This window comes from Osmerus eperlanus, chromosome 8 (assembly GCF_963692335.1).
Source record: "Osmerus eperlanus chromosome 8, fOsmEpe2.1, whole genome shotgun sequence".
Classification (NCBI taxonomy): Eukaryota; Metazoa; Chordata; class Actinopteri; order Osmeriformes; family Osmeridae; genus Osmerus; species Osmerus eperlanus.
Window position 1 is genome coordinate 15,473,063 of NC_085025.1, and position 25,659 is coordinate 15,498,721.

The following is a 25,659-nucleotide window of genomic DNA, read 5'->3' on the forward strand; positions in this document are numbered from 1 at the left end:
TTTCAGTTGGGTTATTTACTTGCGCCTTATCATCTTGACTGAATTTGTTTCTGTCTAGCCACTAGAACGCAAAACAGAAATCAAATTTGTGGATTTCCTGTCAATAAAGCACATAATCAATCACTACCCCATTATCTGTCTGTTATCATGGACTTCACCGGCTCAGTTCCTGTTTGTTTCAACTGTCATATTTGACATGCAACACACACATACACACTCTGACATCATGAAGAGTGAGGGGATGTAGACAGGGTTGTTGTGGCACCATACATCCCCTAGTTGACATGTAGGATGATATTGATGGGAATCACCCCCCCAGTCTCCAAGAGCGGCGGCCGTGACTTTCTCAACCCAATCCTCTCCCTCTCTCTCCCCCTCTCTCTCCCTACTTTCTTTACTTCCTACAGGAAGTGCTCTCCCCATCCTAGCTGTGCAACTCCCTGTCCCTCTCCTAGTCCAACCATCATAACACAGGTTTTTTTGTACTTACACTTCAACAGATGCATTACATGGCTGCATTACTTTTGAGAACAAGGCATTACACTAGTTAAAGTTGAATGCTGTCACCATAATGTGTCGGATTGAAAAGCTTGCAATGCTTGGTTAACTTACTGGCATGTGTTAGGTAAACAAGATGTTTTTTGTAAAGGGAAGTACCCTATTGATTGAAAAGTTAATAATGGCCATGTTCTGGAATCAGAGCTTTTTTTATATAGTTCAACATGCCAGAAATGTTTGGGTGTTGGCAAGAAATGTCACAACTAAATTATTTTTGTTGTCACAGTTGTGCATCTACACCTTGATTAACCAACTATAACTACACAGCTATTGAGGTCGTTCACATTTGTGATATCATTAAACAGCCGAGGATGTCCTCTCAATTGAACAAAATCAATAGGGCAGTACGGTTGCAAATTTCCTAGCACAAAACCAATGTACACTAGGGTGGACATACATACATTGCTGAGTCTCAAAGTTCAATATTCTTATATAATTATTACAATTGTTAGCTCTAAATGACACCTTTTACAGTAATAATATTTTGGGAATTCAGCGAAAATCATATTAATAGCATGGGTCTTGTTTGGGGTGTTGGAATTAGAGTTCTCCTGACTGTGAGTCTGATTGAAGTAGGACTGGAGGGTGGAGTGACAAGGCCATCCTGGGACCTGAGAGGACACCTCACATCCCGCTGCTAATTGTGTTAGCGTTACTGTGTTGTTGCTTAGTGGACTAAGAATGTTGTTAAAGACTTCTTATAAAGGAACATTGTGACCTGGAGACTGCCACACCTCAGACACATGACATGACGCAAGAGCACAGAGAGCACAAATATCTAAGAAGGATTTCCAACTATGCCACCGTGATGATAGATGGTTGGCCAAAGCATCTCAACTGCAACAGTGACATTTTACACTCTTCACAATCTCAGATCTCTGTGCTGTACCCTTCCAGTTCAGAAGAGACTGTAATGCTTTGTTGCCCTCTGTAGTATGAGAGGGGAAACTGCAAGACATCAGAGGTTTGATTGCCACAAGCAGAGCAGATGTGTGAGTGTGTGTGTGATACCTTGTGAGTAACTGGTTCAGTATCAGTTGTGTCCTCTGAGTACAGCTTATAGACCCCTAAAGGAACCGCTGGCATAATTGTCACAGTTTATCAGAATCAGAATGGGTTTTATTTGCCATTCCTTTTCTGTTTGCACAGAAAAGGTATTTACTTTGGCAGGAAGGTGTATACATTAAACATATAGGAATCCTAAAAACCTCAATATGTGGTCTAACTATACTAAAGGTACAAGTCTACCTAATACTAATAAAAAATATAAAATACAATATAAGTTGGGCTGACATCCTGTGTTACTGACTGTACACAGTCTTGCTCCAGCTACTTTACACCATTAACCCCAATGCTAGCTTTCCCATAGCAGCATGTACATAATATACAACATTGACCACGGATTACATTTCCTTTATTATTCATACAGTGTGTCAAAAGCATTGTACCATTTATCACAGTCCCTTCTCGTGCTATTAACAGGCATCTTTGTTTAAAGCAGGAAACCTAATTTCAGACATATCCTGTTTCCTGTGGACATACATGAATATTCTGAATATTCTGCATTGTTACTTGTTATCTTGCTTTGAGTCAAGGAGACATTTTAGATAACATATTGCCAATCATATTAGTCACTAAGACTTTATCAGCTGATATTCAGTCCAAAGTGATGACGAACAAAATATCAGAGGAACTGTTGAAAATGAGATCACCAGAAAACACAGAGCTAGTATAAGCTAATGCCACCATCAGAAGATACAACCACCCTCTCACACCACTACTTTGTGTGTGTGTGTGTCCGTCCACACCCTCCGTCAGGCAGTATGTTCCTGTTTTCCTGCTTTCCTATCTCCTCCACCGTCCTGTGTAGACAGGAATATGAGAGGACGACAGGATGTGTGACATGGGAATAACATGTGTATGGTCTTCATCAGAGGAGGGGACTCTAGTAAGGAAGGTTAAGATGGTCTTCTTTAATAAATGGATATTCAGTAATGTAAAGTGTTGGAACTAACAATGTGGAAACGTATGTACCACACACTTTGTTAAGATGAAGTGGGTCATTATGCTGTGGGACTTTACTAGTGAAAGAGATAGTCTTGGCTTTACATTTTTTTCATTTTATTCATTTAGCAGACACTTTTATCCAAACAAATTGTGCACATAGAAAGTAAATACTTAGTTAATACTACAGAGCAACAGAAACATCCAAATTGCTTAAGTATGTAAGAACATATCTACTCAATTACTCAACTGCAGTCTTCTTCTTAAGTGCAACAGTTCAGAGAAGCTATTGTATACAAAAGGATCTGCTTTATAACTCAAGGAGAGCATACGCAATTCCTTCTTAAGACACCTGAATGGTCAACACCTGTAATTATCAATTACGCTAAAGCCGCAAAAAGGCAGATTAGAACAGTTGTCAGTGGTGGACAGTGAACAAAGTGACACCTTTCCACCAGATTCCTTTTCAGAAGGGAATATTTGGATCTTGGTCATGAATGGCGAGACCACACTTTAGAAACACATTACTCAAAGAACCAACTACAGTAGGGATCAATGAAAGTATAGTCTTCGTTGTTGGACTGGGAACAACCTGGCTTTATATTTCGAGGAGCACATACGCACCTCTGGGTTCCAAAGCCAACGGAATGGTCGACAACTGTAACAATCAATTATGCTAAAGCCGCGACACATGGAATCTGTCTCTTGGTCAAAGACATTTCACGCAGAGTTCTGAAATCTTCCACATGACAAAACGTTGCATAGAGAACCAAAATGTTCGTTTGGATCTGTGGATTCCTTGCGTAGAGAGAATCAAATTGTGGAATCAGCTTAACTTGGAACGGATCTAAGTATTGATCAACATCAAGGCCGTTATTGCAATCGCTCCACATCCCAGCAGTGTTACAAATCGCACAGTCCAGCGCATCATGAGACAGATGCAAACATAACTGTGACTGATTTTGTTTGAACAATCATTGTAAATCCAATCAGAACATGATCCTTTCGTCCAAGTTCCATTCAAGAACTTGGAACAGTCATCAATGGTGTTAGGACAGTGAACAAAGCCACACTTTTCCACCAGATTCCTGCTCAGAAGGGAACATCTGCATCTTCATCATGGATAGCGAGACCACTCCTTAGAAACACATTTCTCAAAGAACAAACTATAGAAATTATCCCTGAAAGTATAGTCTTGGACTGGGAACAACCTGGCTTTATGTCGAGGAGCGCATACGCACCACTGGGTTCCAAAGCCAATTGAATGGTCGACACCTGTAACAATCAATTATGCTAAAGCCGCGACACGTGGAATCTGTCTCTTGGTCAACATCTTGACCACTCTTGGTCCACATGACAAAACGTTGCATAGAAAACCAAATTGTTTGTTTGGATCCATGGATTCCTTGCATAGAGAGAACCAAATTCAGCTAAAGTTGGCACGGATCTAAGTATTGATCAACATCAAGGCCGTTATTGCAATCCCTTCACATCCCAGCAGTGTTACAAATCGCACAGTCCAGCGCATCATGAGACAGATGCAAACATTACTGTGACTGATTTTGCTGGAACAATCAATGTAAATCCACTCAGAACATGATCCTTTCATCCAAGTTCCATTCAAGAACTTGGAACAGTCATCAATGGTGGTAGGACAGTGAACAAAGCCACACCTTTCCACCAGATTCCTGCTCAGAAGGGAACATCTTCATCATGGATAGCGAGACCACTCCTTAGAAACACATTTCTCAATGAACAAACTATAGAAACTAGAGAGGGTACAATTTCTGGGGAAATTGTAGGGTGTGCTTGCTTGCGTCGGTTGCACAGGGGGGTCCGTTTTTGTATGAAATTTTTACAACTGATATTTCTGTATATTTTATATAAAAATGCATACTTATTATTTATAAAGATTACATAGAATTAAAAGCAAATTTTTTTTGCTGCTCATTTACAACTCACAATACGAGTGAAGTGTAGAATGAAATAGATGTCTTCTCATTTCCCCTGCAAGAGGCAGCCTCATAGCTGAATCAAAACGAATAAATTTGGCAGACCGGTGTAAAAATTGACCTAATCTCTATGACTTAAACGTCCTTTTAAGTTTTTCCCTTATATTATTATTATATTTTCAGGCATTTAGCCTACTCATATTGCATTCATTCATTAAAGATCCTGTAAAGTAAATTCCATGTTTTGCTTCTAAGTACATTATATACGTGTGAAACGAGTTCCTGAAAGCATGTGCAAAGCGCTAAAACTTTGTCACACTGAAATGTGGAGTTAAACTGAAGAACAGTTTCTCTTCCGTTTTCAGATCAGGTTTTAATGGGCGGAGCCAAAAAATGCCCTATCTACGTCATTTCGCCCTATCTATGTCAGATGACTGAATGGCTCCTCCTGCTGTACTGTTATTGTAGCCTACATCAGCTAGCTAGCTAGCTTCTGGATGTCTCCCACCACCCGCAACTGCATCTTCCCTGGATGCAAGAACTCCAGCTGCGCTGCAACGCCATTTAAGTTCCCTATTGATAATGAAAGGAAAAATAGGTGTATAGATTTTGTGAAGAGCCACGCTCATGGAAAGCTTCGGATAAACTCCAACAGCCGCCTCTGCACTGACCATTTCGCAGCGGACAGTTTTAACATGGACCAGAGACAGACGGGGTTCACCAACACACGGCTTCTCTTGCAGCGCGGAGCCGTACCGAGCATCGCCCCTCTGGCCGTTCAGCCTCCGGTCGCACCTGGACCATCCACCGCCGCCAGCAGTTCATCACTCAGTTCTGTGTGCTTGTTATAATTATACTAGATAACTTTTCCAGAGGTATTTCTGCTATGAGTTAGTGCAAACCGCTAAATTGATATTAGGCTACTCGGTGTAGAATGATGGTATATTGGTGAAATGGTAGCTAATGTGTTAGAAGTAGCCTAGTTGGAGAACTCACTGTCTGCTGTCTCTGGTGTCCATTTTTACTGTTACAGCTCACGGGAACATTTCATTTATATGCATCTGTATGTTTCACTCATTGAACAAATAAATTGTAATTCTATACGGTTTTGTTCGGCTTGACATAGCGTCCATTATCTGGGTCGGAGGTAGGCACTAGGCAGCGAGGGGAGGAGCTTCAGCTCCTTCAGGCGACACGCCCCCCCAGTCTCAAGCAGAGAAGACTGCTAATTTTTTCACGATTTCACAGCCTAATTTAACATACTTGTCGGTGTTATTTTTTCATTCGAATTTGGATGGGTAGTTAATAACATTATTCTGTGGTGTGGCGAACTTAAAACTTGTTTCCAGGTCCACTTTACAGGATCTTTAATAAAGAACCCCTTTGAAGATTATTCTACGACGTTACCGGCAGTAGAAGATGGAATCGCGATTCAAACAGTACCATTGGCTAACTGAAAATATGCCCCCAAAAACGTAAATAAGCTTGACATTTATTTAGTGGAAAATCGCTTTCATAAAAAGCTCACTGGTAGCGATGCGATACGTGCGATATAGCCCTGTGTGTAGAAGCTGCCCCGGTAAATTGTACTACTTCAGTACAGTAGACTACTGCTGTGTTTGTCTTGGTAGCGATTGCGTTGGTTGAATTGGATTTAACGTTCCGTTGTACGGTTTAGGCTGAAATTAATTATTTTCATGAACAGATTGACAAAGTTTAGGCTGTGGCAATGACGTTAAGGTTAGTAGTTAGATAGACTTTTGATTTAACCCTCGTGCTGCCTTCGGGTCACATGACCCAAAGGTTCATAACGAACCATCGTTGTGTTTACCCAATTTTACCCAATACAAAAACAAATTAAAATAATTTTCTTTTAACCTTCGCAATGTGGGGGGTCTGAGACAGCCCAACGGTTAAAAGAAAAGGCTTCACTTTGTCTTTGTATGCGGTAAATCTGTCGCAATACGACGGTGGGTCACAATGACTGATGGGTCAGAATGACCCGAAGATAACACAAGGGTTAAGTAAGGGGAGTAGTTAGATGTTTTTGTAGTGTCTCGCGTAGGCTACAGCGTTGCAGTGAGCAACACTGGTTTGAAAACACAGGTAATGATAATTTCACCAAAAAATCGTTTACTTGTAATGTAATGTCATAATAAATCCTACAACGAAAATGTATTTGTGAGGAATGTTTATTTGATTGTGTTGCCCGGGCAACAGAGGCTAATGTCATGATGCTAATGCTTCAGTGAAATAGTAGACTACCGTTTCCGAAAGTAGATGTGGGCCTACTTCCTTAATAATATCAGCTAATATTGTACATTACATTTCACAATTGTGTTTCACATCACAAAGTAAAATAAGTAAATAGTTATCACCCTGGCCTCTTTGCTTGTGGCGTTTCTGCAGCTGCCTTGCAGTAAAGCTATAGTTAGCCTAGCTATCCCCCAAGTTAACAGATGCAAAACGAATGTTCTGCTACAGGCGTGTTTTCGTGACGTTAGTGACGTATTGACGTTAGTAAAGTCAGTGACTGTGGCTAGCAAATTAGCCACTGTTAGATTCACTTTTCACCACAAAAATGCAATTCCTACTTAAACCATGCAACGGAATGTAAATAAAAATACAACCAACGCAATCGCTACCAATACGAAACTTTTGACACCTAGGTTGTCTATGAAGTCCAAATATTGACTGATCCTTAGGGGGGCGAAAATAAACAATAATAATAAAAAATATAGCTGCAAGCAGCAATGGCGGATTCCTCCTAAGATTGCGAACCATTGAAAAATGTATATTCTTCACAAATTGTCACTGTATAGAAAAATCCATGCTGTAGACTTACCAATGGGATACCAAATCTGAAATGCAATACCATCAAGACCCACAAGGGCTTTTATTTCAAGCCAAGGAGTGAAAGGAGGGGGCTTGGTGAGCCTACCCATTCCAGAAAGCCTTGTATCTTTGTGTATCAGGGTGTGGCCTGTAGCGTCACCTATGGGTGATATTGGGCCATTTGTGGTGTGGTAGTTACTCTTGGCCTATACTATCAATGTTTCAGGATTTTGAGAACTTTTTACCATTGCACACAAAATCGGAAATGCAATACCATCAAGATCCACAAGGGCCTTCACTTTAAGCCAAGGAATGAGTGGGGGCTTGGTCAGCCCACAATTGCCTGAAATGTTGTGTATGCATCTCGCCAAGCTTGCGCGTGTGTCAAGGGAATGGCTGAGTGTGTGAGAATGTGGAGCGCGCACGCTGAGGAGCAGAGGGAGACATTACATTGGAAATTTCATTAGCAATTAGCCAAGCATGCATGTTTCAAATATTCATCACAAATCGACTTTTCATCTCACAGTCAACTTTTTCTCAGATTTGTGTACTAAACATTCTCAAGAGACTTCATATGAACTTGTGATTGAATCAGAGTATCAGTTTTTGACCGTCGGATTTGTAAAGTATTATTTTAGCGTTAGCGATAAATTCGATTTGCTTTATATCAAACATTTTTTGAGATATGAAGTTGCCTTTGCACATGGTAACATGTTGTAGTGTCTTCCTTGTGACATACCAAGTTACGTGTTGATATCTCAAAGATTTGCTGAGATATGACTTCACTTCTTGTTTGGCGGCTTTTCTGCTGAATTTGCTGTACCGAACAAACGGTTGTGAGAATCAAAATTCTTTTCGATAACTTTTGTGAGGCTTGGTCTGAAGATCATCATTGGTAATTTTAAAGAAGATATGACAAAAATTGTAGGAGGAGTAGGCTTTCAAAGGTTTTTGATAAAACCGGAAATGGCGAAAAATCTATATAACCGGAAATTGACGTCATAGGGTGCGTTGAACTCATCTTGATCCAGGGAATCCAATGGTACCTCATTTTTGAAAATCAGTCATACGGTTCAAAAGTTGAGTGTGTAAACACAAGTCCAACTTTGACCCATTGGTGGCGCTAGAGTGGTCTAATGGGATACATGAAACTTGGTGTAGGTATAGAAGGAACTGTCCTTAATGAGTGTGCCAAATTTCACAAAAAGTTATCCAAGGGTTCTAGGGGCTGCCATTGACTCCCATGGAACTAGAATAATAATAAATATAGCTGCAGGCAGCAATGGCGGGTTCCTCCTCAGCATTGCAAACCATTACAAAATTGACATGACACAGACATGTATTTCATACATGTACACAACATTTCAAGACAATTGGATCAATGGCTGATTTGAAGTCATTTTTTGAAATTCTTCACAAATTGTCACTGTAGAGAAATATCCATGCTGCCGACATTATGGGTTCTTGAGACTTCTTTGTTCCCCATTGGCAATAAGGCATGCGTACCAACTTTTAGACATGTTGGACTGACAGGGTTAAAATGCCACCCTTTTGAAAGTGACAACTTTGAAGCGTGTTGTGTCAGGCCACCTGTGCTCTGGTCAGGCCCATCATGCAGAGATCCATTCTTTAAAAGCTTTGATTACAACAATAACTTTATGAAAGTGAGGATACACTTCACTAAAGGAAGTGTGTAGGTTATGTACTACTACTGCTTGCTCTGCCCACACACTTTCCCCATCCATGCGGTTTCCCTCTATCCCAGCGCAGGTCATGCCAAGGCATAAATGCGGCAGCCGTATGAGTATTAGAAGTAGCCCAAAAAACATACCATACACAGTCACACTGTTTTCAAAACTGAAACTGGTTACAAGACTATGGCTATTAGAACTCTACCTGAATTGAGCTCTCTCTAGAGTCTCAGTCAAACAACTGTCAAGAGTCATGTAGGGAACTGGACCAAGGTATAGCTAATGTCCAGCTGTTAGCAAGTGTACCTTGTGATGGTACAGCAGCTTAACAATACTTTGTCATGGTCAGACTCTCTGATCCCATTGAACTACACAAAATGCACAATCAGGGTGACCAACAGTATTATCTTAAGTAAAAAACAATAACATTACACACATTTAAGTGAACGAACACAACAACTGAAATCCCTTGCACAGCTGTTGTAACCAAACTATTTTCCACAGCTATTTGCGTTTTTGGTGTGCACTGCATGCTGGGTACCCAAGGGCGCTGACGCTACAATATTTATTATCTAGCTGTCTTCCGGCTGTGTAATATGACGAGATGCTAGCGATGCAAACATGAAAGCTTGTCTCGGGGGGTCATGCATGTGATCTCACTACAAGCTTTTGATTACACGTGAGGACTGTTAGCAAAGTATTTCTATTCGTGTTTTGTTAGTGATTGAATGGTAATGTCAGCTAGCTAAAAACAATGTTAGTTAGCTTGGCTAAAATGGTTTTCATAAAAACAGATATCAACAAATCAGATCTATCTAACTTTATTCAGAAGGGGGGGGGGGGGGTGGGAACATATAAACTAGAGGTGAAATGGTAGGCATTGTTCTGCCTTGAAGCTGCGTGCGCATCCTCATTGTTTGTAACCACCAACCCATCTATATGTAAAGATAACATCCAAGGTAGCAATTTCGCCAAATTTGACTGCAGATTTTTTACACCATATGTACTTCGTTATGGTTTTTGAGTCAAACAACTTGCTAAATGATTAAATGTCTGTTAAATGTCAAATCCAACTTTAAATGTATAAAAGAGAGAATTAAACCTAGAGGTTGAAAAGGCTACGTTTGTCTAAACTGACATGCACAAACTCAGAGCACTGAGTTTCAACATCCATGTACACATTTTGTCTCTATTTTTTACTCTACTCTTTAACGCATGACTATGTTTAACTTAATGTCAGCACCTCTCTGTCATCAATTGTCTCTGGAGTGGGGGATGGGGGCTTCTTATCCAACAAATTACATCCCTGAACTTTTAAAACATATCAATGGCCTACTACAATTGTAAACATCCTTTGGCCTTCCCATGCTGGGAAGAAAACTACAGTTTTTCTTTGATTAAACGTTGACCTTGAATAAACGCTGCACCAAAAATGAACATTGTGTAATAAATGGCACCTTCGATTAAACGCCTCCCCCAAAAAATCAGAAAACGGTTATTTAATTGGTTAAATTAAAACACAGTATTTATTACACAAGTAATTTACAAGTGTAGCATACTATTATCCCATGAAACACTGTCAGGCACAAGTGTCTTTCTTGCTACAGATTTATTTGAAGCTTTTTCTCCAAATCCACCGTTAAAACTAAACTCACGCTGTAATGAGAAAATAAAGACCACATTAGCTTAATATGAACATGCAATGACATGCGCAGCATGTAAATAACATTCACCAAAGTCAAATACAGACACAAAACAACATACTTTGTTGGCTGCATGCTGTAGCCTACACAAGGGAATAGAGGTTTCCTTAGATTGCTAACAACCTCTATAACAACCTTAAACTTATCACTTACAGTGAATGTGCATAAAGCTCCAGGACCTGACAACATCCCTGGCTGTGTTCTCAAGGCCTGTGCTCCTGAACTGGCAGAGGTGTTCACTGACATCTTTAACCTCTCCCTGTCGCAGTCTGTCGTCCCCAATAGGTTCAAGGGGGCCACCATCATCCCAGTCTCTAAGAAACCATCAGTGAGCTGTCTCAATGATTACCGCCCTGTTGCCCTGTTGTGATGAAATGCTTTGAGACTTTAGTCAAAGACCACATTACATCCTGCCTGTCACCTGCATTAGACCCACTCCAGTTTGCATATAGGCCGAACAGGTCTACAGATGATGTTGTAGCTTTGGCCTTGAACACTGCTCTCTTTCACTTGGATCAGAACAACATATACGTGCGGATGCTCTTCATCGACTTCAGCTCCGTTTTCAACACCATAGTACCATCCAGGCTCATCATAAAACTACAGGACCGAACATCAGTCCTTCCATGTGCAGCTGGACAGGACACAGGCAGTACGGTTAGGTAACATCACCCCACCAGTCTAACACTCAGCACTGGTGCCCCACAGAGTTGTGTGTTAAGCCCACTGTTGTACTCTCTGTTCACCTATGGTTGTGCAGCCACAAAAAGGTCCAACACTATCATTATGTTTGCTGATGACACCACCATTATCGGCTGCATCAAGAATGGTGATGAGTCTGCCTACAGAGCAGAGTTGACAACAATGACATCCTGGTGTCAGCATAACAGCCTGTTGCTTAATGTAGCAAAAACCAAGGAGTTGATAGTGGACTACTGGCGGCTGCAGGGAGAACATGCACCCATTCACATCGCGGGCACAGCTGTGGAGAGTCAAAAGTTTCAGATTTTTTGGTATCAACATCAGTGAGGATCTGAGCTGGACACCATATTGGTGTGGTTACAAGGACAGCGAAACAGAGGCTCTTTTTTCAGCGGCGACTGTGGAAATTTGGCATGGACTGCACTATACTGACCAATTTTTACCGGTGCACCATTGAGAGCATACTGACTGGTGGCATTACAACATGGTTTGGCAACAGCACTGCCCAGGACAGGAAGACACTACAAAGAGTGGTCAAATCTGCACAGCGTATTACAAGGACTGCATTACCATCCATTCAGGACCTTTACAGCCAGCGGTGCAGGAGAAAGGCCAAGTGGATCATTTCTGACCCTAGTCATCCCTGCCACAGTCTTTTCTCCCTCCTGCCTTCTGGAAGGCGATACAAGAGTATAAGGTCCTGTACCAGCAGATACAGGGATAGTTTTCTCACACATGCCATCAGGATGCTGAACTGTCCTTGAAATATCTTTTTGCACTACAATTTTTCTTATTTTTTCTACCCTTTTTCTCCATTCTTTAGTATTTAATTTTTTTATTCTGCAAGTTGAACGGACATTGAGCACAAAGAATTTCATTACTTATAAATGCTGTTTATGAGTATATGATAATAAACTTGAACTTGAAACTTTTATCAGAGCTTTAAATTGTCTGTGCTTCGCTTGCTGTTGTCGACTCACTCATGAGCGTCCCAAAAGGCCTTCAAAATAAAGTCACGTAATAATTCTGAATACAATTATATAATTCTAAATTAAGACATTGCTTGAAAAAAAATTATACATTATTATAATGCAATTGCGACAATTGCATTCAGGCCTATAGATAGTTATACATATTGTATACAATATGGCGAGGTAGCTGACTTAACCATTCCTGAATGTGCTTTTCATCAACACCAAGTTTGCGTGCTATAGATCTGTTGCTGGTGGTGAGTGCTTTCTGCACAGGTTTCTGTTTGAAAGCTGTAAGAATGTTACGGCATGCTGCGTCAGATTTGTACACAAAGTAGAGACACGCGCGGCATACATTTTACACTGGGCTTTTGTTTGACTTCCTTGTCTATTCTGTATTTGTCTATGGCTGCACTGCAGCTACAATTCACTGAATCTCTCTTACCAATTAAACGTTGCCCTTGAATGAACGCCACCCTCGAATAAACGCTGCACCACTAACTGCTCTATTAAAAGGGTTCACTATGAAGCAAACCATTCTAACAAAATAATAACAACATTTACAATGATTTCAACAAGAAGTCTCTCTGACTTGACAACTCTCTAAACAAGCAACTTTCCAAAGCAAAAAGCAATCTCTGACCAGTGTGGTAATTTTATGTTGACAACTAAACCGCTGATTGGAAGTGCGCAGCTGATTGCCAATCACGAGATAGGGAGACTGATAGCCAACCGCCAACAAACGCTGACTAGACCATACCTGCATGCAGCGAATAGAAAGAAAGAAGGGAGAAAAGAAAAAACACACAACCACAACTATACAGACTGAATTAGGACATTTTAAACATGGGTCCGTAACAAAGACATTGTTAAAAATGCTCATTCACATTCATTTTTCTCAATTAATCTTATCACTTAAACACACTGGTTTAGCATTTTTTCCCACAAGGAAGTCTAACCTCAACAGTGGATCCTTGGTCCCTGGATCTCTTGCTGGAACATGGCATCTAAAAAACACATAGAAAAACCATCAAAAACTATGAAATGTAACATACCACACTACTGCTTAACAATTTCATAGTCTTACATTATCATAACTTCATACTCAACAGTTCTAGTATACAGACCTTTAAGAAAATATTGAAATGGTTAGGATTCTCAAAACACCAATCTCTGTACTTAAAAAAAATATTTAGACATCCATTATTTACCTTTATTCAATTTACACTGTCTACATTCAAATTTAAGTCTGTAAAATGTAAACAGAGAAACGGACTCGACTATAAATACAAATTAAGACCAATTGAGAACAATTTATCTTGCAAATGGTTTTTACTTTAAATTCATGTTTCACCAAAAGAATCATCACAGTTTAACACAAATAACCAAACCTTACTGTTAAAATACTGCCAAGCCACTGACTCACATTAGAAAATTAAAACAAATAAACATAGCCTAGAAGATGTACCTGTAGGTCAATTACATAATCAAGAGCATGGAGTAGGAATGGATGGATGACAAAATACCCCGCCGAGCCCAATCCATTAAATATTTCCTACCCATAAGTTAATTTCCTGAAATGCAATAATTCACCAACATTTTGACAATTTCATGCTCCAAACTTTGTGGGAACAGTTTGGAGATGGCCCCTTCCTGTTCTAACATGACTGTGCAACAGTGCACAAAGCAAGGCCCATAAACACATGGATGAGCGAGATTGGTGTGGACGAACTTGAGTGGCCTGCACACAGTCCTGACCTCAACCCAATACAACACCTTTGGGATGAATTAGAGCAGGGACTGCGAGCCAAACCTTCTTGTTCCACATCAATGTTGGACCTCACAAATGCACTTCTGGAAGAATGGTAAAACATTTCCATAAACCTCTTAAACCTTGTGGAAAGCCTTCCTAGACGAGTTGAAACTATTACAAAGGGTGGTCCGACATCATATCCTATGGTTTAAGAATGAGATGTCACTCACGTTCATGAGCGTGTAAAGGCAACCGAGCGAATACTTTGGCAATTTAGTGTATAAAATTGATACAAATATAAAATGTTATCAAGAGATAGGAAATCGTGCAGCATGGTACAAAATGCCGATTACAAACGTATTGTAGGTCTATAGGCTTTCAATGGAACTCCTAAACGATCAAACCATGAACCCAAACAAAGCTAGCAAGCAAAACAACCATGGTACCATTGCTACTTGCTTATGCTAGGTAGCTCTAACTGTGCAGCAAACTAGGCTACCTAGCTACAGTTTCAAAAAGAATAACTTACAATGTGAAGACCGTCAGAAAAACTTGGAACGAACAAACAAAATTACATCAACAATGACATGTAGCTAAAGATAGAATAACCCAACCGTAGGTAGGTACAGTACATAAATTTGAAACGCCGTCCACAAAAGCAAAAACTAGCCTTAAGGGTTATAGCTTGCTCGGCATTTATCTGACCTCCTTGTCTATTTGTTTGTGTATGGCCGCACTGCAACTACAATTCACTGAATCTGTCTTACTAATTAAACGTTGCCTTCGAATAAAAGCCGCACCACAAATGATCATTGTGTAATACACGCTGCAGTGTTTAATCGAAAGACACATTTGGAACTCACCGTACTAATTTAAATTACATCAACAATGACATGTAAAAATAGAACAACCCAACCGCATAGTCACGCACAGTATACAAATTTCAAACGCGTCTCACAGAAGCAAGTATAATGTTAAAGATTTTACGACTTGCTAGCCTGTAATACTGTCTGTACAAAGAGATATTCTTAGCTCAGCTAGCCTACAGTAGATAGATTAGCTGCTATCCTGTTTACGACAGTATAAAAGTCTTCAAGTTATCATACGAATACAAACGCTAAAATACATGTTTTGTACTGCCATTGTAGGATCTTATTACTCACTGTCAAATGTAACAATGAAAATCTCTGAGGGCTGCAGGAGTTCTCCAACGATAAAATAAAATGGTCGTCTTCTTGTGCGTGTACCAAGCTCGCGCGTGTGTCAAGGGGCTCTGGCCCCTTGTGTGTGAGAATGTGGAGCACGCGCGCACAGGAGCAAAGGGAGAGAGGATTTGGGGAAACAGCCCTAAAAATTAGCCAAGCATGCATGTTTCAAATATTCACTAAAAATCGAGTTTTCATGTTACAGTCAACTTTTTCTCAGATTTGTGTACTCAACATTCTCAAGAGTCTTCATATGAACTAGTGATTGAATCAGAGTATAGTTTTTTGGCCGGCGGATGTGTAAAGCATTATTTTAGCATTAGCAATAAATTCAATTAGCTTTATATCAATCATTTTTAGAGGTATGAAGTTGCCTTTGCACATGGTAACATGTTGTAGTGTCTTCCACGTGACATACCAAGTTTGGTGTTGATATCTCAAAGATTTGCTGAGATTTGACCAAACGTCCTGTTTGGTTGCTTTGTTGCAGATTTTGATTGGCTCTACCGGACAAACGGTTTTGAAAATCAGAAATCCCTACGATAACTTTTGTGAGGCTCAGTCTGGATATCATCTATGGCAATTTTGAAGAAAATTCGACCAAAAATGTAGGAGGAGTAGGGAAAAAACGTGTTTCCTTAATCTTTATTGTACAGAAAAATCCAATATGGCGGCCGTTATAGCTTCTTGAGGCTTTTTTATTCCTCATGAGAAATAAGGCATATGTAATGAATTTCAGAATTTTGGGACTTATGGCCTGCAAATGGCATCAATTTGAAAATTGACATATTGGGGCGTGGCCTGTAGCGCCACCTATTGTCTCACATGGCCCATGTTTGGTATGGTAGTTACTAATGGTCTGCAGTTTCAACATGCCAAATTTCACAACTTTTTACGGTACTGGTCTAGGGGCTGCCATTGACTCCCATGGGTAAAACATAATAATACCACCAAATATAGCTGCAGGCAGCAATGGCGGGTTCCTCCTCAGCATTGCAAACCATTACAAAATTGACATGACACAGACATGTATTTCATACATGTACACAACATTTCAATACAATTGGATCAATGGCTGATTTGAAGTCATTTTTTGAAATTCTTCAGAAATTGTCACTGTAGAGAAATATCCATGCTGCCGACATTATGGGTTCTTGAGACTTCTTTGTTCCCCATTGGCAATAAGGCATGCGTACCAACTTTTAGACATTTTGGACTGACAGGGTTAAAATGCCACCCTTTTGAAAGTGACAACTTTGAAGCGTGTTCTGTCAGGCCACCTGTGCTCTGGTCAGGCCCATCATGCAGAGATCCATTCTTTAAAAGCTTTGATTACAACAATAACTTTATGAAAGTCAGAATACACTTTAGTAAAGGACGTGTGTAGTTTATGTACTACTACTGCTTGCTCTGCCCACACACTTTCCCCATCCATGCTGTTTCCCTCTTTGCCAGTGCGGGTGGTGCGGTGGCCGCATGAGGTTTAGGTGTAGTCCAAAAGTTGCCTCCCACAATCAAAACATATTAACCGCAACATTGTTTTCAAACTTTCTCAAAGATGGCTTGAAAACCACAGATATTGACTCTCTTCTTGAGTAGATCTCTTTCCAGAATCTCAGTCAATCCAGAATCAAGATTAGCCTCATAGGCAATTGGTCTGGTCTAGGGCACAGCCCACGTTCAGCTCCTTGCAAGTATAGCCTGTGATAGTAAAATGGCCGACTCTCTGTTCCCATTAAACTACACAGCATGCACACTCAAGGTGACCAACAAGATTATATTAACTAACAAACAATGGCCGGGTTTCCCAGATTCGTTAAGAAGCTCTTAACGCTAAGAGCTTCTTAAGAGCGTTCTAAGAACGCTCTAGAACGCTCTTAGAACGCTCCTAAGAAGCTCTTAGCGTTAAGAGCTTCTTAACGAATCTGGGAAACCCGGCCAATAACATTACAAACATCTAACTGAACGAACACAACAACTGAAATCCCTTGCGTAGCTGTTGTTTTTTTAACATGCCGCACTGCATGCTGGGTACCCAAGAGCGCTGACGCTGATTATCTAGCTGTGCTCCGACTGCGTGATATGACGAGATGCTAGTGGTGCGCTGAGGTCTCAGAGTCTCCTGCCCGAGTTCAAGTTCTGTCCGATTAGCAAGCTATTTTTACTAATGTTTTGTTAGCAATTGAATGGTAATGCAAGCTAGCTAAAAACAATGTTAGTTAGCTTGGCTAAACTGGTTTTCATAGCAACAGAAATCAACAAATCAGATCAGTCGAACTTTATTCAGAAATGGGGGGATGGCGGGAACATTAAAGGTGTAGGTACAGTAAAAGTGAAATGGAACGCGTCTTTCTGCCTTGAAGCTGCGTGCGCATCAACAAGACCCCATCTATATGTAAAGATAACATCCAAGCTAACAATTTCGCCAAATCTGACTGCAGCATTGTATACCATATGTACCGTGTTATGGTTGTTTGAGTTAAACAACTTGCTAAATGAATTAAATGTCAAATCCAACTATAAATGTATAAAAGAGAGTTCCAATCAAATCTGAATTTGTTTTAAACCTAGAGGTTTAAAAGGTTACCTTTGCCTAAACTGACATGCACCAACTCAGTTTCAACAGCCATTTACACATTTAGTCTCTATTTGTTACTCTATTCTTAAGGCATGTTTAACTTAATGTCTGCACCTCTCTGTCACCAACTGTCTCTGCAGTGGGGGCTTCACAGGGTGTCTACAGGTATAAACAAGTTAAATGTAAGACCTTTTAATACCACTTCCAAATGAAATTAAAGACCAAACTTACGATGGAAATACAAATCAAAAGTGGAAATATACAGTCATCTTTCCAAGTAAACACTGATGTCTGTTCAATATGAACAGTATGGTAAAATGACAATAATCGGTTGAGTTTAAGAACATTGACTAAATGTGTGTAATGCGGAAGGATAACACAAAAATGTAATTGCTGTCCTAAATTATACTTATTATTACACTAGGGTGGAAATGGTGGAGCAGAAACTAACAATTCCATGAATCCCATGGAAACAAAGGCAAATGTGTGAGATGTACTGATGTGGAGCACAAATGCTCCAAGAAGCAGTACTTCTCTTGAGTGGTTTTTATTCAGATGAATAATCATTGGATTCAGGTCAAAAGTCTATCACTTGAACTAGTTTCATCACTTAAGACACAAAGTCAGCAGCTTGGCATACTGGCACATGGAAAGGATTAAACATTTAGACTTTCATCAAAGTAATGCTGGCTTGTCCTTTTTCATCAATGTCCTCAAAAAAGCAGGCTGCAGAGCTACTGTGTCTGTGGGGTGACTGTCTCTGGAGGGCTGGCAGGCAGGGGCAAGCAGGGCCTGCAGGCAGGCAGGCAGGCAGGCCAGCTGGATCAAGCTGTTCTGGGGTCAGGGCTGAAGAGAAGCTGTCCAGCTAGAGAGGGGTAGTCCAGCAAGGGGTCTGTGTGGATCTCACCATCCTCGAGTCTGTTGCATCCTCTGTTGAACTCTGTTGAGCAGGCCTCTGCATGACCCTCCAGACCTGTCAAAGTGAAGAAAGGGTCCATGTCAGTTGTGAAAAATGAAGCTTTTCCCATCTACACTTGATACAGACTTCAGTTTTGACTGTGAAATGCAGTGTCATTACTTGAACTTGAATCCAAATGTGTTGACGTCATGGAGACCCATGCAGTCACTCAAAACACAGGTTCGATTCCAGGCTCTGGCAAGAGTATTTACCTCTAAACTGGTCAATATATACACATCTGACAAAAGACCAGCTCGACCTTTGCTTGTAAACAGTGATTCTGACTGTAAGAGACCTTTAAATAGCCTGACTTACCGAAATTGGCAAAACTAGCCTGGCTAACGTAGGTCGCTTTCTCAGGGCATATGACGAATGAAACAGGCTCGCCTTGAAAAAGTCTCCCTGCCGCATAGGCTTATTACAAAGACTTTCACGCCAAAAATCACCATTATGAGCCGACAGGTCTGTGGGGAATTGCTTTTTCTCCTAAAGGCTGCTCTCCTCGACCTTTTTGATGAACAATTCGCCGAGATGCAAAATGACTCACTAATTAAAAACACAGAGGAAAAAAGCTAGAGCTACAGTAGCTACTTTTCGAGTTTGGTTTTCCGTCACTTCAGAATCACGATCTATAAGGTCTAAAAGTGCTAAACCTTCACCATAATTCAAGAGTAGTGTACTTTCACAAACCCAATCATTAATTCTAGCTTAAAATGTGTAAAACCAGGACTTACCGAAAGTGGCTGCCTCCAACACGGCTTTCACGGGAGACGACTTTCACGGGACACGGGAAACAACAATGGCCGCCGAAAAATAATTTGTATTCGTAACAGCGAGCTGCGATTGGAAGCGAAATGAAACAGGGGCTAAAAAACGAGGGTGGGGGCTTGGTCAGCACACATTTTCAAGAAAGCATGCGTGTGTCAAGGGGCTCTGGCCCCTTGTGTGTGAGAGAATGTGGAGCACGCGCGCACAGGAGCAAAGGGAGAGAGGATTTGGGGAAACAGCCCTAGAAATTAGCCAAGCATGCATGTTTCAAATATTCACTAAAAATCGAGTTTTCATGTTACAGTCAACTTTTTCTCAGATTTGTGTACTCAACATTCTCAAGAGTCTTCATATGAACTAGTGATTGAATCAGAGTATCAGTTTTTGGCCGGCGGATGTGTAAAGCATTATTTTAGCATTAGCAATAAATTCAATTTGCTTTATATCAATCATTTTTAGAGGTATGAAGTTGCCTTTGCACATGGTAACATGTTGTAGTGTCTTCCACGTGACATACCAAGTTTGGTGTTGATATCTCAAAGATTTGCTGAGATTTGACCAAACGTCCTGTTTGGTTGCTTTGTTGCAGATTTTGATTGGCTCTACCGGACAAACGGTTTTGAAAATCAGAAATCCCTACGATAACTTTTGTGAGGCTCAGTCTGGATATCATCTATGGCAATTTTGAAGAAAATTCGACCAAAAATGTAGGAGGAGTAGGGAAAAAACGCGTTTCCTTAATCTTTATTGTACAGACAAATCCAATATGGTGGCCGTTATAGCTTCTTGAGGCTTTTTTATTCCTCATGAGAAATAAGGCATATGTAATGAATTTCAGAATTTTGGGACTTATGGCCTGCAAATGGCATCAATTTGAAAATTGACATATTGGGGCGTGGCCTGTAGGGCCACCTATTGTCTCACATGGCCCATGTTTGGTATGGTAGTTACTAATGGTCTGCAGTTTCAACATGCCAAATTTCACAACTTTTTACGGTACTGGTCTAGGGGCTGCCATTGACTCCCATGGGTAAAAAATAATAATACCACCAATAACAATAGGGTTACCTACCGGAGGAACCCTAATAACTTACGATGGGAAGACCGTCAGAAAAACTTGGAACGAACAAACAAAATTACATCAACAATGACATGTAGCTAAAGATAGAATAACCCAACCGTAGGTACGTACAGTACATAAATTTGAAACGCCGTCCACAAAAGCAAAAACTAGCCTTAAGGGTTATAGCTTGCTCGGCATTTGTTTGACCTCCTTGTCTATTTGTTTGTGTATGGCCGCACTGCAACTACAATTCACTGAATCTGTCTTACTAATTAAACGTTGCCTTCGAATAGACGCCGCACCACAAATGATCATTGTGTAATACACGCTGCAGTGTTTAATCGAAAGACACATTTGGAACTCACCGTACTAATTTAAATTACATCAACAATGACATGTAAAAATAGAACAACCCAACCGCATAGTTACGCACAGTATACAAATTTCAAACGCGTCTCACAGAAGCAAGTATAATGTTAAAGATTTTACGACTTGCTAGCCTGTAATACTGTCTGTACAAAGAGATATCCTTAGCTCAGCTAGCCTAGATAGATTAGCTGCTATCCTGTTTACGACAGTATAAAACTCTTCAAGTTATCATACGAATACAAACGCTAAAATACATGTTTTGTACTGCCATTGTAGGATCTTATTACTCACTGTCAAATGTAACAATGAAAATCTCTGAGGGCTGCAGGAGTTCTCCAACGATAAAATAAAATGGTCGTCTTCTTGTGCGTGTACCAAGCTCGCGCGTGTGTCAAGGGGCTCTAGCCCCTTGTGTGTGTGAGAATGTGGAGCACGCGCGCACAGGAGCAAAGGGAGAGAGGATTTGGGGAAACAGCCCTAGAAATTAGCCAAGCATGCATGTTTCAAATATTCACTAAAAATCGAGTTTTCATGTTACAGTCAACTTTTTCTCAGATTTGTGTACTCAACATTCTCAAGAGTCTTCATATGAACTAGTGATTGAATCAGAGTATAGTTTTTTGGCCGGCGGATGTGTAAAGCATTATTTTAGCATTAGCAATAAATTCAATTTGCTTTATATCAATCATTTTTAGAGGTATGAAGTTGCCTTTGCACATGGTAACATGTTGTAGTGTCTTCCACGTGACATACCAAGTTTGGTGTTGATATCTCAAAGATTTGCTGAGATTTGACCAAACGTCCTGTTTGGTTGCTTTGTTGCAGATTTTGATTGGCTCTACCGGACAAACGGTTTTGAAAATCAGAAATCCCTACGATAACTTTTGTGAGGCTCAGTCTGGATATCATCTATGGCAATTTTGAAGAAAATTCGACCAAAAATGTAGGAGGAGTAGGGAAAAAACGCGTTTCCTTAATCTTTATTGTACAGACAAATTCAATATGGCGGCCGTTATAGCTTCTTGAGGCTTTTTTATTCCTCATGAGAAATAAGGCATATGTAATGAATTTCAGAATTTTGGGACTTATGGCCTGCAAATGGCATCAATTAGAAAATTGACATATTGGGGCGTGGCCTGTAGCGCCACCTATTGTCTCACATGGCCCATGTTTGGTATGGTAGTTACTAATGTGACGATGATGTGTTCCAATTCTGGGGAAGATTGAAGAAAAATTGTAGGAGGAGTAGGCTTTCAAAGGTTTTTGCTAAAACCGGAAATGGCGGAAAATCTATATAACCGGAAATTGACGTCATAGGTTGTGTTGAACTCGTCTCGATCCAGGGAATCCAATGGTACCTCATTTTTGAAAATCGGTCATACGGTTCAAAAGTTACGTGTGTAAACACAAGTCCAACTTTGACCAGTTGGTGGCGCTAGAGTGCTCCAATGAGAGACATGAAACTTGGTGAATATAAAGAGGGGACTGTGCTTAATGAGTGTGCCAAAATTCACAACTTTTTACCATATGGTTCTAGGGGCTGCCATAGACTCCAATGGCAGAAGAAGTGTAATAATAATAAGAAAAGGTAGAAACACTTAAGTGGCTTCGCCGCTTCGCGGCTTGGCCACCAATAAGAAAAGGTAGAAACACTTAAGTGACTTCGCCGCTTCGCGGCTTGGCCACCAAATATAGCTGCAAGCAGCAATGAGGTGGCTAAGCAATCGAATGACCCATAAAACATGTTGTACATCCTCAGAAGAGGGTTACGAGTACACGCAACAAGTTTGGTGCGAATCCATCAAAGATTTGCTGAGATACGACCCAACTTCCTGTTTGCTGGCTTAACGGCACATTTTGATTGGCCGTACCGGGCAAACGGTTTGGAAAATCCAAAAAACATATGCTGGCTTTTGTGAGGCTTGGTCTGAAGATGATCTCTGCCAAATTTGGTGAAGATTGGAAAACATTTGTAGGAGGAGTACAGAAAAAACGTTTTTTCAGTAATTCAAAATGGCGGCCGCATCAATTCGGCTGTTATCACAAGTTATCATGTGTCACACACGGGATGTCCCAAGATATCATGAGACAAAGGAATCACTTAATAAAGGCAAACGAATCAACAGTTATTGGCCAAAACACATTTTTGCATCCTGCGGCCACGCCCAGTGATCACATGACACCAAATTGATTGGACATCCTCAGAAGAGGGTTCCGAGTCATCATACCAAGTTTGGTGTTGATTTCTCAAGGATTGGCTGAGATATGACCCAACTTCCTGTTTGGTGTCTTTGCTGCCGATTTTGATTGGCTGTACCGGACAAACGGTTTTGAAAATCAAAAATCTTTGGATAAGTTCTGTGAGGGTTGCTCTGACGATGATGTGTTCCAATTCTGGGGAAGATTGAAGAAAAATTGTAGGAGGAGTAGGCTTTCAAAGGTTTTTGCTAAAACCGGAAATGGCGGAAAATCTATTACACCGGAAATTGACGTCATAGGGTGTGTTGAACTCGTCTCGATCCAGGGAATCCAACGGTACCTCATTTTTGAAAATCGGTCATACGGTTCAAAACTTACGTGTGTAAACACAAGTCCAAATTTGACCAGTTGGTGGCGCTAGAGTGCTCCAATGAGAGACATGAAACTTGGTGAATATAAAGAGGGGACTGTGCTTAATGAGTGTGCCAAAATTCACAACTTTTTACCATATGGTTCTAAGGGCTGCCATAGACTTCAATGGCAGAAGAAGTGTAATAATAATAAGAAAAGGTAGAAACACTTAAGTGGCTTCGCCGCTTCGCGGCTTGGCCACCAATAAGAAAAGGTAGAAACACTTAAGTGGCTTCGCCGCTTCGCGGCTTGGCCACCAAATATAGCTGCAAGCAGCAATGAGGTGGCCAAACAATCGAATTACCCATAAAACATGTTTTACATCCTCAGAAGAGGGTTAAGAGTACACGCAACAAGTTTGGTGCGAATCCATCAAAGATTTGCTGAGATACGACCCAACTTCCTGTTTGCTGGCTTAACGGCACATTTTGATTGGCCGTACCGGGCAAACGGTTTTGAAAATCCAAAAAACATATGATGGCTTTTGTGAGGCTTGGTCTGAAGATGATCTCTGCCAAATTTGGTGAAGATTGGAAAACATTTGTAGGAGGAGTACAGAAAAAACGTTTTTTCAGTAATTCAAAATGGCGGCCGCATCAATTCGGCTGTTATCACAAGTTATCATGTGTCACACACGGGATGTCCCAAGATATCATGAGACAAAGGAATCACTTAATAAAGGCAAACGAATCAACAGTTATTGGCCAAAACACATTTTTGCATCCTGCGGCCACGCCCAGTGATCACATGACACCAAATTGTTTGGACATCCTCAGATGAGGGTTCCGAGTCATCATACCAAGTTTGGTGTTGATTTCTCAAGGATTGGCTGAGATATGACCCAACTTCCTGTTTGGTGTCTTTGCTGCCGATTTTGATTGGCTGTATCGGACAAACGGTTTTGAAAATCAAAAATCTTTGGATAACTTCTGTGAGGGTTGCTCTGACGATGATGTGTGCCAATTCTGGGGAAGATTAAAGAAGAATTGTAGGAGGAGTAGGCTTTCAAAGGTTTTCGATAAAACCGGAAATGGCGGAAAATCTATATAACCGGAAATTGACGTCATAGGGTGTGTTGAACTCGTCTTGACCCAGGGAATCCAATGGTACCTCATTTTTGAAAATCGGTCATACGGTTCAAAAGTTACGTGTGTAAACACAAGTCCAACTTTGACCCGTTGGTGGCGCTAGAGTGCTCCAATGGGAGACATGAAACTTGGTGAATATAAAGAGGGGACTGTGCTTAATGAGTGGGCCAAATTTCACAACTTTTTACCATACGGTTCTAGGGGCTGCCATAGACTCCAATGGCAGAAGAAGTGTAATAATAATAAGAAAAGGTAGAAACACTTAAGTGGCTTCGCCGCTTCGCGGCTTGGCCACCAATAAGAAAAGGTAGAAACACTTAAGTGGCTTCGCGGCTTGGCCACCAATAAGAAAAGGTAGAAACACTTAAGTGGCTTCGCCGCTTCGCGGCTTGGCCACCAATAATAAGAAAAGGTAGAAACACTTAAGTGGCTTCGCCGCTTTGCGGCTTGGCCACCAACTAGAGAGGGTACAATTTCTGGGGAAATTGTAGGGTGTGCTTGCTTGCGTCGGTTGCACAGGGGTCCGTTTTTGAATGACATTTTTACAACTGATATTTCTGTATATGTTATATAAAAATGCATACTTATTATATATAAAGATTACATAGATTTAAAAGCATATTTGCTGCTCATTTACAACTGAAAATACGAGTGAAGTGTAGAATGAAATAGATGTCTTCTCATTTCCCCTGCAAGAGGCAGCCTCATCGTTGAATCAAAACTAATAAATTTGGCAGACCGGTGTTAAAATTGACCTAATCTCTATGATTTAAACGTCATTTTAAGTTTTTCCCTTCTCGTGATATTTTTAGGCATTTAGCCTACTCATTGCATTCATTCATTAATAAAGA

At 40.6% G+C, this 25,659-nt stretch overlaps 1 non-coding gene and 1 pseudogene across 1 annotated transcript; both read right to left on the bottom strand.

Annotated features, from left to right (window-relative positions):
- Window positions 1-3,546: 3,546 nt before the first annotated feature.
- Window positions 3,547-3,759, bottom strand: LOC134025723 (small nucleolar RNA U3). Its single transcript, XR_009931235.1, has one exon. It is a non-coding gene; the product is annotated as a small nucleolar RNA U3 (small nucleolar RNA).
- Window positions 3,760-4,146: 387 nt separating this feature from the next.
- On the bottom strand, window positions 4,147-4,348 carry LOC134025783 (small nucleolar RNA U3; annotated as a pseudogene).
- Window positions 4,349-25,659: the final 21,311 nt, after the last annotated feature.